This window comes from Thermobia domestica, chromosome 6 (genome assembly GCF_964235325.1).
Source record: "Thermobia domestica chromosome 6, izTheDome1.hap1.1, whole genome shotgun sequence".
Classification (NCBI taxonomy): domain Eukaryota; kingdom Metazoa; phylum Arthropoda; class Insecta; order Zygentoma; family Lepismatidae; genus Thermobia; species Thermobia domestica.
In genome coordinates this window covers 42,944,868-42,958,055 of record NC_137459.1, presented here as the reverse complement: position 1 = coordinate 42,958,055, position 13,188 = coordinate 42,944,868, and positions in this window count along the sequence as shown.

The window sequence follows — 13,188 nt, the reverse complement described above, 5'->3', positions numbered from 1 at the left end:
AACAGATAATCCGGGTGTTATTCCGTGAAATCGAGGTTGCATTTTGCAATAGCCTTGTTACGAAAGGGCTCCAATGTTACGCTGCACTGTAGAAAGCCCATGGTGCACATACAAAATACTAGTTTGGTGTATGGTACTTTCCCATGTTTGCACATAATATGTCTTGCCCTTAAGAAATTCCATTTCTTGTTTTCTGCTGTTGTTGTTGATCTTTTTCAGTTTTATGAATTACTCTTCCTACAAACGATTTTGCTCAAAACACACATAGCTACTTATATATGCATATAAAGTCATTAAATTCATGTCAAAAGCCTGAAACTCTGGCGCATGTATTAAGAATGAACTGCTCATTAAGAATATGCATTGTAATATTATCAGGAATTCATGTAAAAATCACATTGATTAAAGTATTTTGCGAAAACCATATCCGAGCAAGTGTCGCTATTTTTTCTTTACAGAGTGTATAACACTTAAGACAAGAAAAAAGTTATCTAATTGTGTAATATTAAGAAAATATATGCGTTACTGCCCAGGATTGGTATTATCAGAAATCCAAGTCCCCGTACCAAATTGTGCTATAAATAGCAATATCTGTAACTCAAGTGTGTTGACAATCAGAGAAACACAATGGCTGCATATTAACTCCAATGAATTTCAGTTCTGTGGTGGCCAAAATTATTACATTAGAAATACTCCACTTTACAAGTATCAAAACATATATTATGCATTTTGTTACTAAGCAATAATGTATGCAAAAAAATATAATTTCCAGAATAGCTCAGGCAAAAAAGCAATTGGAAGAAAAGCAGAAACTTCTAAACGGAAACATCGTCATACATTTTTCTAAAGTTTAACGTCCCATATTTATGCCCTTTTGGCTATTGTCCCTTTGAAATTATGGCTTTTTTTAGGTAAATGATAGACTTTCAGTCAAGCAGCTACAACATCATCCCTATTTATCCTAGGATCATTGTTTGTACCTCATTTTCTTCAGAATAGAACAGCCTTTTAAAGGTTATAATTCACGTTTCCCTTTTATGTTCCTGAGGCGGGAAATTTTAAAGGAAATCGAGATTTTTCATTATTATTATTTATTTATTTATTTATTTTTTTTTTTTTTTTGTCAAATTTTGTGCCCTCTGGACACCCTCCTTATTTTAACGCACAGATTTCAAAATCAACGGAAAAATACTAAGGGGTGTACTAAATGTATGTAAAAAAATTCAAGCTTCTTTCTTGAATAGTAATAGCGAGGAAAAATATTTACCAATGAGCTAAGAACATCCTCACAATGTGCCAAATGACCCTGATATAATAAAAAAATATCATGAGTCATCCCGATTTATCTTAGGATCATGGTTGGTATATAATTATCTTTAGAATAGAATAGAATTTCAAGTGGGTACCATCCACATGTCTCCATCTTGTATCTGGGGCGGTAAATCGCGAAAAAAATAGTGCTCCTGTTAAAAATATCTTTTTTTAAATATTTTTCTCCTCTGAACCTCCATGTTTTAACGCAGAGATATGAAACAAATCTGAAAAATACTAACGTGTTCACTGAATGTGTGTGCAAAATTTCAATCTTCCAAGTGAAAAAGTAAGCCCGCCAAAAATAATATCCCTACAATAGCCCAGATTCCCGTATAAACCAGATCTCAGGAAAACAATTTCTGAGATATCCCTATTTATCCTAGGATTATGGTTCGTACTTGGTTCTCTTCAGAATAGAACAAACTTTCAAACGGTATTACTCGTATGTCTCCATTATGGATCTGAGAGATTTTTGTTAAAATATCCTTTTCTTTAACTTTTTGCCCCTCTGAAACCCCCTGCTTTAACGCAGAGATCTGGAAAAATTCTGAAAAGTACTAAGGGGCTCACTGAATATGTGTGAAAAATATCAATCTTCTAGATGCAAAAGTAAGCCCGCCAAAAAATAATTGGCCTTATGGACAGTCGTTTTGACTTATGATTAGCATCATACTAAAGGACTGACTACTGTATGAAACATATGTTAGTCGAACTCTGTAGTATGACACCAATCACGCGTTACAACGACTCTGCACAATTCCCAATAGAAATAGGCATAACGAAATCATATTTTTTATGTTATGACGTCATCACACCTTATGTCGCGACATAGAAAGGCGTGAAAGTATATGTAATGTGTTACAAAATGCATCCAGGCTTGAAAAAAAAAAAAGAAAAAACGAAGTAAAAAGCTTCATTGGTATTTTTTTAATCGAATAATGAAAATTCTACCCTATCATCCTAAAATACAATTTAACAGACCTACACTGAGAAAAAATGTATGTGGAGTACATAAAATTGTATGTTACATTTGTAAATCCTGTAGTTTTTGGACAACGTACAACAAACGTATAACTGAAAACGCATGTTTTATAATACTTTCTGTATAAGTGTTCCATCTATACGTACTGTCCGTATGAAACAATATAGGCGGTCAGGATCTCACATGCAAATGGACGTATTTAAACATATAGATGACGAAGGTAACATAAGTATATGCATGTCATATACGGAAAACTGTTAGATGTCAGACATCCTGCAAGGGCATGATGTAACATCTAAGGGCAGTGCCTATGTAGCATACGGTTAACGTATGCTCCGTACTGATTTCTATAGTAAGCAAGAGGATTTCGTATATTTGTACAGTATACCGTTGTCCGGAGAACGGATTTTTCTCAGCATAGATTTACGGGGGCTAGGGGTCGGCCAACCCTTAATTTTAATGACCCCCTAAAATTTTCAAGGTAGGATTGCAAATGAACTATAATAAGATGATGAACTATAATGTGTTTGAATTGCCCCCCCCCCCTAACTTCTACCGCCGCCCCACATTTTTGGGCTGGCTACGGGCCTGCAATTTAGAAGGGCTAATGGAAAGGAATTATTATGAAATTAAAATTTTTGTGTTTTCTCAGCGGGAATTGAACTCGAGACCACATTCGATATAGATTTGAAGAAAATGCTGACGACAGCGTAAGTATGGAGTGTGGCGTTATATGAATGTGAGGCATAGACTCTAGGAGAAGAGGAAAAACGGAGAATGAAAATCCCTGAAATGTGGTACTAGAGAAGAATATTGAAAATTAAGATTGGTGGATAGGGCCTCAAATGAACAAGTATTGGAAATGGTAGGAGAAAAAAAAGGCCATATTGAAAAATATTTCCAAAACAAGAAAAAGTTTAATTGGACATATTATGAGACATTGAAGAGTAGCTATAGAAGGAGTAGCAAACCAAGTCGAAGGACACGGACTATATCTTACAAGATGTAGGAGAAGAAAGTACAGGGAAGTGAAAAGAGTGACTCATAATAAAGAAATGGGGCCGCGGTGGCTCAGTGGTAGAGCGTTTATCTCTGGTGCTTCGGGTCCCTGGTTCGATCCCAGCTCGCTCCAAGTGAACTTTGTGGTCAACAAACACCGTATGCGTGGATTTTCTCGGAGTTGCCCCGTTTCCTCCCACTTTTTTCATTCCACCGTTTAATTTATTTCTCATCATCACCGTCTCCTTTAGCCTATTCGGCATTAGCGTGGGACGTAAAACTAAAAGATTGCAGAGCTATGTGAAACCAATCGAAAGTTTGCAGCCACAGCCAAGGGAGTATAGGAAAGCCACGGCCTTCTAAAATTTTTGTTGCAATAGGATTGCGATTAGGGAAGCTAGGAGGCCAACCGTTGGGACTACTACAAGCACAGACATTTTCTGATAAGTTCTTTGTCTTCCCAGCGGTATGGCATGGAGCTAGATTTTGCTGCCACACATACGGTATTCCAGCAGCTACTCTATGCCCAAGATGTTCGCCAACTACACATATCTAGTCTTAGTCTATGAATTATCTGTTCTTGGGGATAGTTTTTTTTCAGACGGTTTTATCAGAAACTGTTCAAGCTATTTTGTTCACGTTTCATAAATACAAATTTCACTAATTGTCCTATAATGTGGCGTAAGCCGTTTCTTCCGAAGGTATCTACGACGGGTAGTTGATTATTGGTGTTAGTTTCTTGAGACGATTTTCTCGGAAATTGCTAAGGCGTTTGTTTCATATATTATAAATAACTACAATAACACACTGACGATAGAATACGGAGATTTCGGTTTTTACCTACGCAAGGAGTTGTCAACATTTTCCACTGCCGTACCACAAAAGCATAATACCACCATAAGTAATACGCACCACCAACTACGGGTTCCTTACTACAAGTACTAGGCGTGTCATAGTTTGAGAAACCCTTTTAACTGAGCATTTAAAGTACACTGTGGATAAAAACTGAAATCTTCGTGACCCGTTATCTACTGAAGTATGAAAATCTCCGTATTGAGTCGTCAATGTGATAATATGCACATGTTATTTCGAGTGAAAATCGACAAAGCGTAGTTTAGTTGTTCGAAGTTTTTGGAAAGCGGTTACTCTAGTATGTATCATGAGTTAATATACGTTTTTGATATATGCATTATTACTAGAGTAAGGAGCTATAGTGAAGTGATACAATGAGAATTATGGCTACTACGCATTCAAATTTTGAATAACTGTTGGTGTAAAGCGGTTTACAATTTTTAACGACTTGTGCTCCCCCTAAACATTCACGCTTCCCATTCCCCAAACTCTTTTGGCTGGTTGTAGACATGCTGAGAGGAGTTTGTTTCTGGCATTGGGCTATTCCATTCGTCTGGGAAAAAGTTTCAACAGGTAATTCGACTTGGTACATTCTCTACATTTAATTATTATTGCTTTTTATAGCTACAAGATTAGGTCTCTTTTCAACATTGAAGCTATACGAGAAGTAGACCTATAAAATAACATAAAATTCAGTTTCCCTATATTCTCTCCAGAAAGAGAACACAGATCTTCATAGATTGAACACGCGTCAAAGGCTATATAACCTTAATTAAGTTTGTAATGTTACTGTTGTTACAATTAAAACAATAGCTTTCGTATGTAGGCCTATCATATAAGAACGTCACATCAGTAGTTTTAACTTCATATTTAATAGCATAATTAAAATAAAATAAAGTGTATATAAAAATAATAAATTGGTATTACACATAAACATATCGTTGTGTAGGAGTATGTATTTTTCTTGTATAGGAAATTCATTATTCCTTTTCACATATAGAAACTAGCGCCGCCTAGTAGCAAATGTATAAAATAGTCACATTTAAACTAATAACGCAAAATGCAGACACAATACAGCGTTGTCATCTTTCGTATTCTTAATAGGTTCGTATTATCGATGACAGCGCTACGCTGTGAATACATTTTCCGTTATTAGTGTAAATGCGATTATTTTATACATTTGCTACTAGGCGGCGCTAATTTTGTGAACAATCCTTATTAGGCGGGAAGCGATTCTGATTCGATCTCTCGTGACGCAACGTGAAGATTGAGGTTTAAATTTGAATACGATTATTTTAAATCTAAACCTGATAGTCAAACGTTGTGGTTTAATTTCACCGATTGTCTGTACCTATAATTTAGTGAACTAGCTTATAGTTCTAACTGACAAAATTTTCGCTCCCAAAAATGTGTACTATGCACGTAGTATATATACAACAGTTAGGTTAGTTACTGACGCACAATTGAATTGTTTAGAGTATTGACCATTATGTAACAAACAATACTCTTACGCTTGTGCATTCGGTTGGAATGCTTTCGTCGTCGTTTTGAAGAAAGAATAGAAACTATAATCGTTAATTTGGGAAACATAGCTCACTGGTAGAATTGAGAGGTATCTGAGAAGACGACGAGCGTTTTTAGTTTGTAGGGCATGTGGATAGAAATAAATAAGAACAAATATTTAAAAAAAGAGAGAGTCGAGAGTCTGTTTAGGAAGAAAGAAAAGGAAGGTTGTTTGGGCGTTTAGGACCTTGGATGAGTATTCCGTACCTCAGTTCCTGGGCGTCGACTGGTCATCTCTATGTCTCGGTCTCTGTATTGAATTGGCGTGGGATTTGGTATAAATCTCTCCTGCCGTTGCTCACACTCGCTCCTCGTGTACTTCACCACTTCTCGTGTGCTACTCCCATCTTCCGGGTCCTGGGATGTTTTTATAGAAACCAAAGTAGGAAGATGGCCGTCGAAATTACATAAAACATCCAATGTACGCACGTGTAAGGATTCAGGAAAGTGCAAGGTAAATGGAATTCTCGACTTATTTGATAATTTGTCAACAGTTACAGAACACTTCGGTTACATCAGGTTACATAAGTTACATAAATTTACCAAGAATGAAGAATGAGGAATCGTCTGTTAAAGAGAATTTTCAAATGTTTGCTGACTGTCTTATTATTCCAAGTTATGACTCTTTCTCATCATCCACAGAAAATAAATAAAGAAAATTAAAAAAAAAATCGTTATTAAATCTTGATTTGTTTATGTACTGAATACTAGTAATATGAGGGAAATCCAATATCTCTACAATACCATTTGTTTCTGATGAGCCTTTAAATTGGTCTACCATAAAATAACACTGGCTTTTCCTGCCGGTGTGCATAGCAAGGAGGTGAAATATGTACTACCGATAGACAACTCCCATCCCGTGTTTCTTTCAGACATGTTTTTCTGGGTACTGTAGCTCTGAGAGTGCCCTTCCCCCTCGGAGGAGACCAAAATAATATGTCTATAAATATAATAAATAGAATAATGTAAGCAGTGCTCCCCGGAATACTAAGTGTGCCCTCCCGAAACATTGTTCCTAAAAGAGTCCCTACCATCTATGTATGCACTCGATTGTATATTTCAGATTCCCCGGAGATCTATAAATATTTAAATATACAGAGGGTTTAATATTGTAGAAACACTGTTACACCACATTGAGTACGATTGGAGATATGCCTCAGGGAAAAATTCTCCCGTGTCACTCTCTGAAATCATCACTGATTCTAACACTTCCAATTTATTCTCCAGATACCACAAAAAAGAAAATAAGTATGCTTATTTGGATAATTTTAGTATGGGTTAGTATTTCCTTTGAGTTTAGCCAAAACCTAACCATCGATTATACTCTCATGCCTCCCCTCTCTCCGCTTTGAATACTTCCTGGTAGATCACTTAAAACCCGTATTAAATAGCTAGTAGAATACGAGTTTTTAAGACATTATTACTAAGTGTTCTGGCTTTTTGCAGGTCCTGGGACTAATGAGGCGATTTCTTTTCTGTCTTTCTTCCTTTTTATTTTTTTTTATTTTTAGGTTTCTTCCAAATTTCTCGATCTTCAGTTTCCTCTTTTAACTTCCAATATTTTCTTCTATCTTTCAACTCATCGATTAGTTGTGTTCTTTGTACTCCTCACTTTCGTTGCAGCTTTCCTTCTATGGCGGTATATGAAGATGGTAATTTCTTCGCAAGATGTGTCCAATCCATTCGAAAGTAGCCGGCTAAAAGCGTTCTCTTCTCTCCTGTCTGTTTCAGAGTATATTCGTTCGTTATTTCCTCTGTCCATTTTAAATTGTCTATTCCTCTATAACAGGCGACATTTCCATACATATCGGGTTTCTAACCTTAGTTTATGATCTTTCCTCGTAGTAAATGTTTATTTTCCTCCTTCCTGAAGGAGAGTTAAACCACGACATCCCCTTGGGTGTGGCACTGGTTCCACCCACATGACAAATCGAATAAGGTTTAGGATTTAAGGATTTAGATTTCTGGACTTTCGGTATCTAAGGCCCTTCACGTTTTGAGGAATGACGTCCCTCGGCAAGCACACAATCCGGGGACAAGGAAGGAAGAAAGGATTTGGGAAGGAATAAAGCGGCCTGGGACTTATAAGTTAGGTAGCACCCCGGCATTCGCCTGGTGTGAATGAGGAAAACCCAGGAAAACATCATTCAGGGTGACTGGCCTGAAAAAGCGTTTTACACTTTTTCGACCGAGTGCCCCACCGGGAATCGAATCCGGGGCCCCTCGCACCAAAGGCGAGAGAATTAGCGACTACGTTACGCGGGACAAATCGAATTAAGGACACTTTGCTGTAGAGGTAAGACTTTTAGTTCTAAACTACACTGACTCCGTAAACTTGATTGTGTATTAACAAGGAAAAAATACGCAAGAAAAATACTAAGCAAAGTACACGTGTATGACTGAAGAACGTCATGAAAAGTTGTCGTGTGTAAGAAGAAATCGAGAGCAAAAATGTTAAAGTGATTATTCTATGTAAAATTAGTAAAGAGAGGCATTATTTAAATACAGTGTACAATAGGCAATCAATAAATAATTTTAAAAGAAATTACTAATCCCAAAATTTACCATTTAACAACTAAAATTTGTGTGAAGAAAACATAACTGTTACTTCTACTGGTTGTCTATGTGTCAACATATTTCAAGCAGTTAGAGTACGTTTGTTTCTTCTTGGCACACTTCTCGCCTAAAGGATGGATCTGTCTGCAACGTGTGCTTGCTACGTCACAGTTAAGTTGCGAGTTACAATACGCTAGAAAACAACAAAACGCCAGACTACTCACAAATCACTGTAACACACTTGTTCACGTATGACAACTAAGCACTTCAAATACCCGCCAAATAGCAATGTCCTCATTGATGGGCTAGATGACAACTAACGTCACCTACATGACAAAGCCAACAAGACGTCTTTGGATTAAAACCTTCACGTGAGTACTAGCAGAAACTACTTTAAAGGCCAACCAACTAACCAAGTGTACTGGCCAAAAGTACGAAGATAAAACAAATGTACTATAGCTGCGGTCATCAGTAAGACAAAGACAAGAAAGTCCAAGAATGCATAAGGGGATATCACAACAACAGTAGGGATCTCATTCTGTAGTGGTTTGTCTCAACACAACACAAAATTTGCATTTTAGTCCGCGATAATCCTTTTAGTAGCTATAATTATTTGTCGAAGTTTTTGCGTTGCGATCCGCAAATTATGCGAAGGCCTATACAGAGAGTGACCCCAAAAATGTAAGCGATTTTAAACTGTTTCTTTTATAATGGAATCCTACGTTTTGAGTGTTGTTTCCATTATTATTATTATTATTTAGTAGTAGTAGTAGTAGTAGTAGTAGTAGTCTTCTTTAAGAGTACAAAACACTGAAAATTTGAATTTGTGAAAATGCTGCAAGAGATATAATCTTGTGCTTAATGATCAGTTATATACCAAGTTTCATTCCCAAGCTTGAGAGCTTCCAGGGATAGCCTATTTCCTGTAAAAATGTTGACTTCCCACCCCCTAAGGAGAGGGAATTTAATGAAGATGGCATGATAAAATCCCAGCTCTAGATAGGTACTATGTTAAGAAATTTGTACCGTACGGTTTGGCTGTTTTTCCGTTATGACGAAACGTGTAACGTCTTTCTAATTATTGCAATAAGTATAGACTGGGAAAATAGATCGATGAAGACTATTGGAACCGTTTCTCTATCCTTAGAATACGCATTTTAATGTAAGTGCAATGATAAAAACCCTTAGTGTTCCCCCTACCACTAACACTTCTCACCTCAAATGGAAGGGATTATCCCTATTCATCACAGCAACCCCAGAAACTGTAGACTGGATACTAATATAAGTTTAAGATCTTTTCAATTATTTTAAACTAGTTGAATATACAAATGCTTCGCACGGGGGCTGTATTTGGAAGTTAACGCCTATGGAAGTATCACCATTGATCTCAGCGACCGCGAAAACTGTGAATTTGATACTGATATCGGTCATTTTGGGCTATTTTTTATATGTCTCGGTATCCCTCACCCCGTTGACTCCCCGCCCGCATGCAATTGTAACTAAATTTGCAAGTTATTGCTAATGGAAGCGTCACCATTGATTTCAGCGACCACGAAAACTATGGATTTGACACTAATATCGGTCATTTTCTATTACTTTTACATGTCCTGGTAAACGCCCCCTGAAACTCCTCGTTCGAATTTTGACAAAAACGTTTAACTCTGGTCTGGAGCCTGGACTAATGTTTTCTTGACTAAAATTTGGTAACTCCCGGTCAATTTGTCTGGTTCCCAAGCCGATTCCGGTAAACGCCCCCCTGAGACCATCTGGTTCGAAATTAAAAAAAAAAGTGCTTCGTCTTTATCGGGGGCCTGGGCCAAGGTACCCCTGGCCAAAATTTGATAACTCTCGGTCCACTCGTCTGGTCCCCAGGCAGCACACAGACAGACAGACAGACAGACAGACAAACACACAAACAAACTCTTTATTTTGTTTATATTAGATTTCACGTCCTTCCTTCATTACCCATGCCGATGCGGGACGAAAGAATGGTGGCTCGAGGTGACCCCTATCGTTGGGAAAATCTGATAAAACACAAGCTATTTTATATAATCTGAAATACTCGTTCTTCGCATGGCAGGGTAATGTTTATGGGGAATCTTGGTGAGTGAAGAAACTAAGTAAGGATGAGCAACAACCTATGCGTTGCCTCTGTTAATAAGAGTGAAATAAACAAATAAATAAGGAAGAAAGATCAACAACTTCGGGGTAGGGGCCGCGGTGGCTCCGTGGTAGAGCGTTCACCTCTGGTGCTTGGGGTCTCGGGTTCAAACCCTGCTCCCGCAAAGTGGGACATTGTGGTGGACAAACACCGTGTGCATGGGTTTTCTCGTTGTTCTCCCGTTTCCTCCCACTTTCTTCATTCCACCATTTCATTCATTTCTCATCATCACCGTCTCCTTTAGCCTAACCGGCATAACCGTGGACGTAAAACTTAAAGATTTCATTTCATTTTTTTCAAAAACTTCAGCGTTGTCCTTTTCAATGAGTGACGTTTTTATAAATAACAAAAAGTAAACCTTTCGTTGTTGCACCTGCCAACATCAGTGAAATAAATAACGAAGAGGAATGCCTTTGAAGTTGCCGGCTATTTGAGCGAAATAAACAACGAACACAATGACTTTGGCGTTGTACCCGTCAATATGGGTAAAATAAATAAATAACAAACAGCAAATTCTTTGGCATTGATCCTCTCCGTTCCCTGTCCAGTTGATGTCCCTTCTTTTCTGAACTTGACCTTAAATGTCATATTCCCTGTTGCCAAACACCTTAGCGTTTCTGAAAGCTACGGATTACCTACTAATATAGGCCAATTTGAACATATTCTTCACCCACCCCTTATGATGACGGCGACTAAACTCAGACTTCAACGACGTTGAGGAGTCATTATTTATCTCCGCCACCCAAAAAACTATGAATTTGACATTATCATCTATCATTTTTGATTATTTTACATTTCACCCCCTCTAACCTAAGCCTTTTCCCCCTTAAAACGGATTTTGAGGAAATGCTATGATTTTTTTTTTTTTTTTTTTTTTTGTAATAAACATTTGACATTCCAAGTTTCATCTTCTGAAATTTACTGCCTCAGTGTTTTATTGCGTAAGATGTTCAATACTAAATTTTGACTTTCCCTCAATCCAATCTCGAGTGAGGAATCGAAAAGACAGCATCGTACTCGATTAGTTCTGGTGAAGGTTTATCCATATGCAAATTTGGTTGCTCTAACCGTCCCCTTTCTATGCGGAAATCTCATGATGAACACACACAAAGGTATATAGAATTTCATTATTATCAAAGACTAGTTGTAAACAGATGCTGTTACCGGATGTTAATTCAGAAACTGGATAAAGAATAAGCACCCGTCCTTATAAGTCTTAATTCAGTAAGAGAGGAAGAAAAATGTCCCTAATGATTCTCCTCAGAGCGAAGGTCCTCTGCAATAAGAGATTGCCATTCAAAATAAATACACATTTGTTCCATTATTCCTTTCAATTTCCTCTTGATATTAAAACAAAAGATGGAAGAAAATCTTCCTCCCCTAGCCTGTCAAATTTCAAAATATCCTTTTTTAGTGAAATTTTGTGTCACAAATTGTGTGCACTGTCGAAATTTCAAGTTTCTAGCTTAAACGGTTTGTGCCGGACGTTGATCACTCAGTCACTCACTGAGAACTTCTTTTATATACAAAATTTATACACTTCCAGCATAAGTGGGATTCCAGCATAACTCTGAGCTCCTTCGTGGCTAAGTGGTTCGCGTATTCGCCTTTGGCGTGGGAGACCCTGGTTCGACTCCCGGCGGGAGCTCATATGGTTTGGAATCCATGTTAATCAGTAGGTTCTGTCTCGTATATCCACGCTGCTGAAACGGACTGTAAACTCAAAATCAACTCAACTCCAGTATAACCCAATAAATAATTTCAATGAGAGTCTGTACCCATTTAGCATACAGTGTGAAAAAATACGGTTAAAATAATACCTCCCAAGCACCATCTTCGGGGGTGGAAAGAATGTTACGATTATTTAAAGCAAACTATTTGTTTTTTACTTTGAACACACACACAATGAAAAACTAAAACGAAACTAACAATCGTTCGAACTAAACTATTTAATGCTATAAACATCAAGAAGCTTAAAACTTTCTTAGAAACTCACTAGGTGTCTGTGTGAAAACAGAAATAATTAGAATTTGTTTTTCTACTTATTTCAATGCCAATAGTTAGTTATTAAATAAGAAATAACGGTTAACGAATGTGTTGTTCGTGTCTTTATATTTTCTAGTCTTGTATTGCATTTAATTTCTAACATTCATTGATATAGTTGCAACATGTCACAGGTATATGATTATTTATTTGGATACTACTTCCAGGTTGAGGTAGAAGCGCTAGGTAAGTAATAACAAGGGTCACTACCTATTCTTTTTGCAAGAGAGGTAAAGCTTTCCCTGATTATATAATTAAATAATAGTAATCAAATGCCACTCTCTGGTCCAGCACTCGGAGAAATAAGTAAGAAATAATATCGAAAATACAAAATAAAATAAAAGGTAAAGTCACTTAAGTAATTTTTCTCGTCCCGATTTTTAAATTTATTTCATACTAGCTGAAATAAACACGAATCGATTCCAAAACAGCTGAAATCAGCACTGCACCAGAGGAACGTCCTCTTGTGTCTTTAGTGGGCTACTCGAGGCATCGTGCATCCGAAACTGCTACCAGCTCTTCAGAGCATCAATGCAACTGTGTACTGTCAAATTTGAGCCATGTTCAAGAAAAACTCAGAACTCTGGAGTCAGAACTTCTAAATCGCAAAAAGGTCCTCCTGTTCAACGACAACGCTAAGCCCACGTAGCTAGAATGACCTGAGGCACCATTCTACTCCTTGGATGGGAAACCCTATTACATCCGCAATACTCCGCGG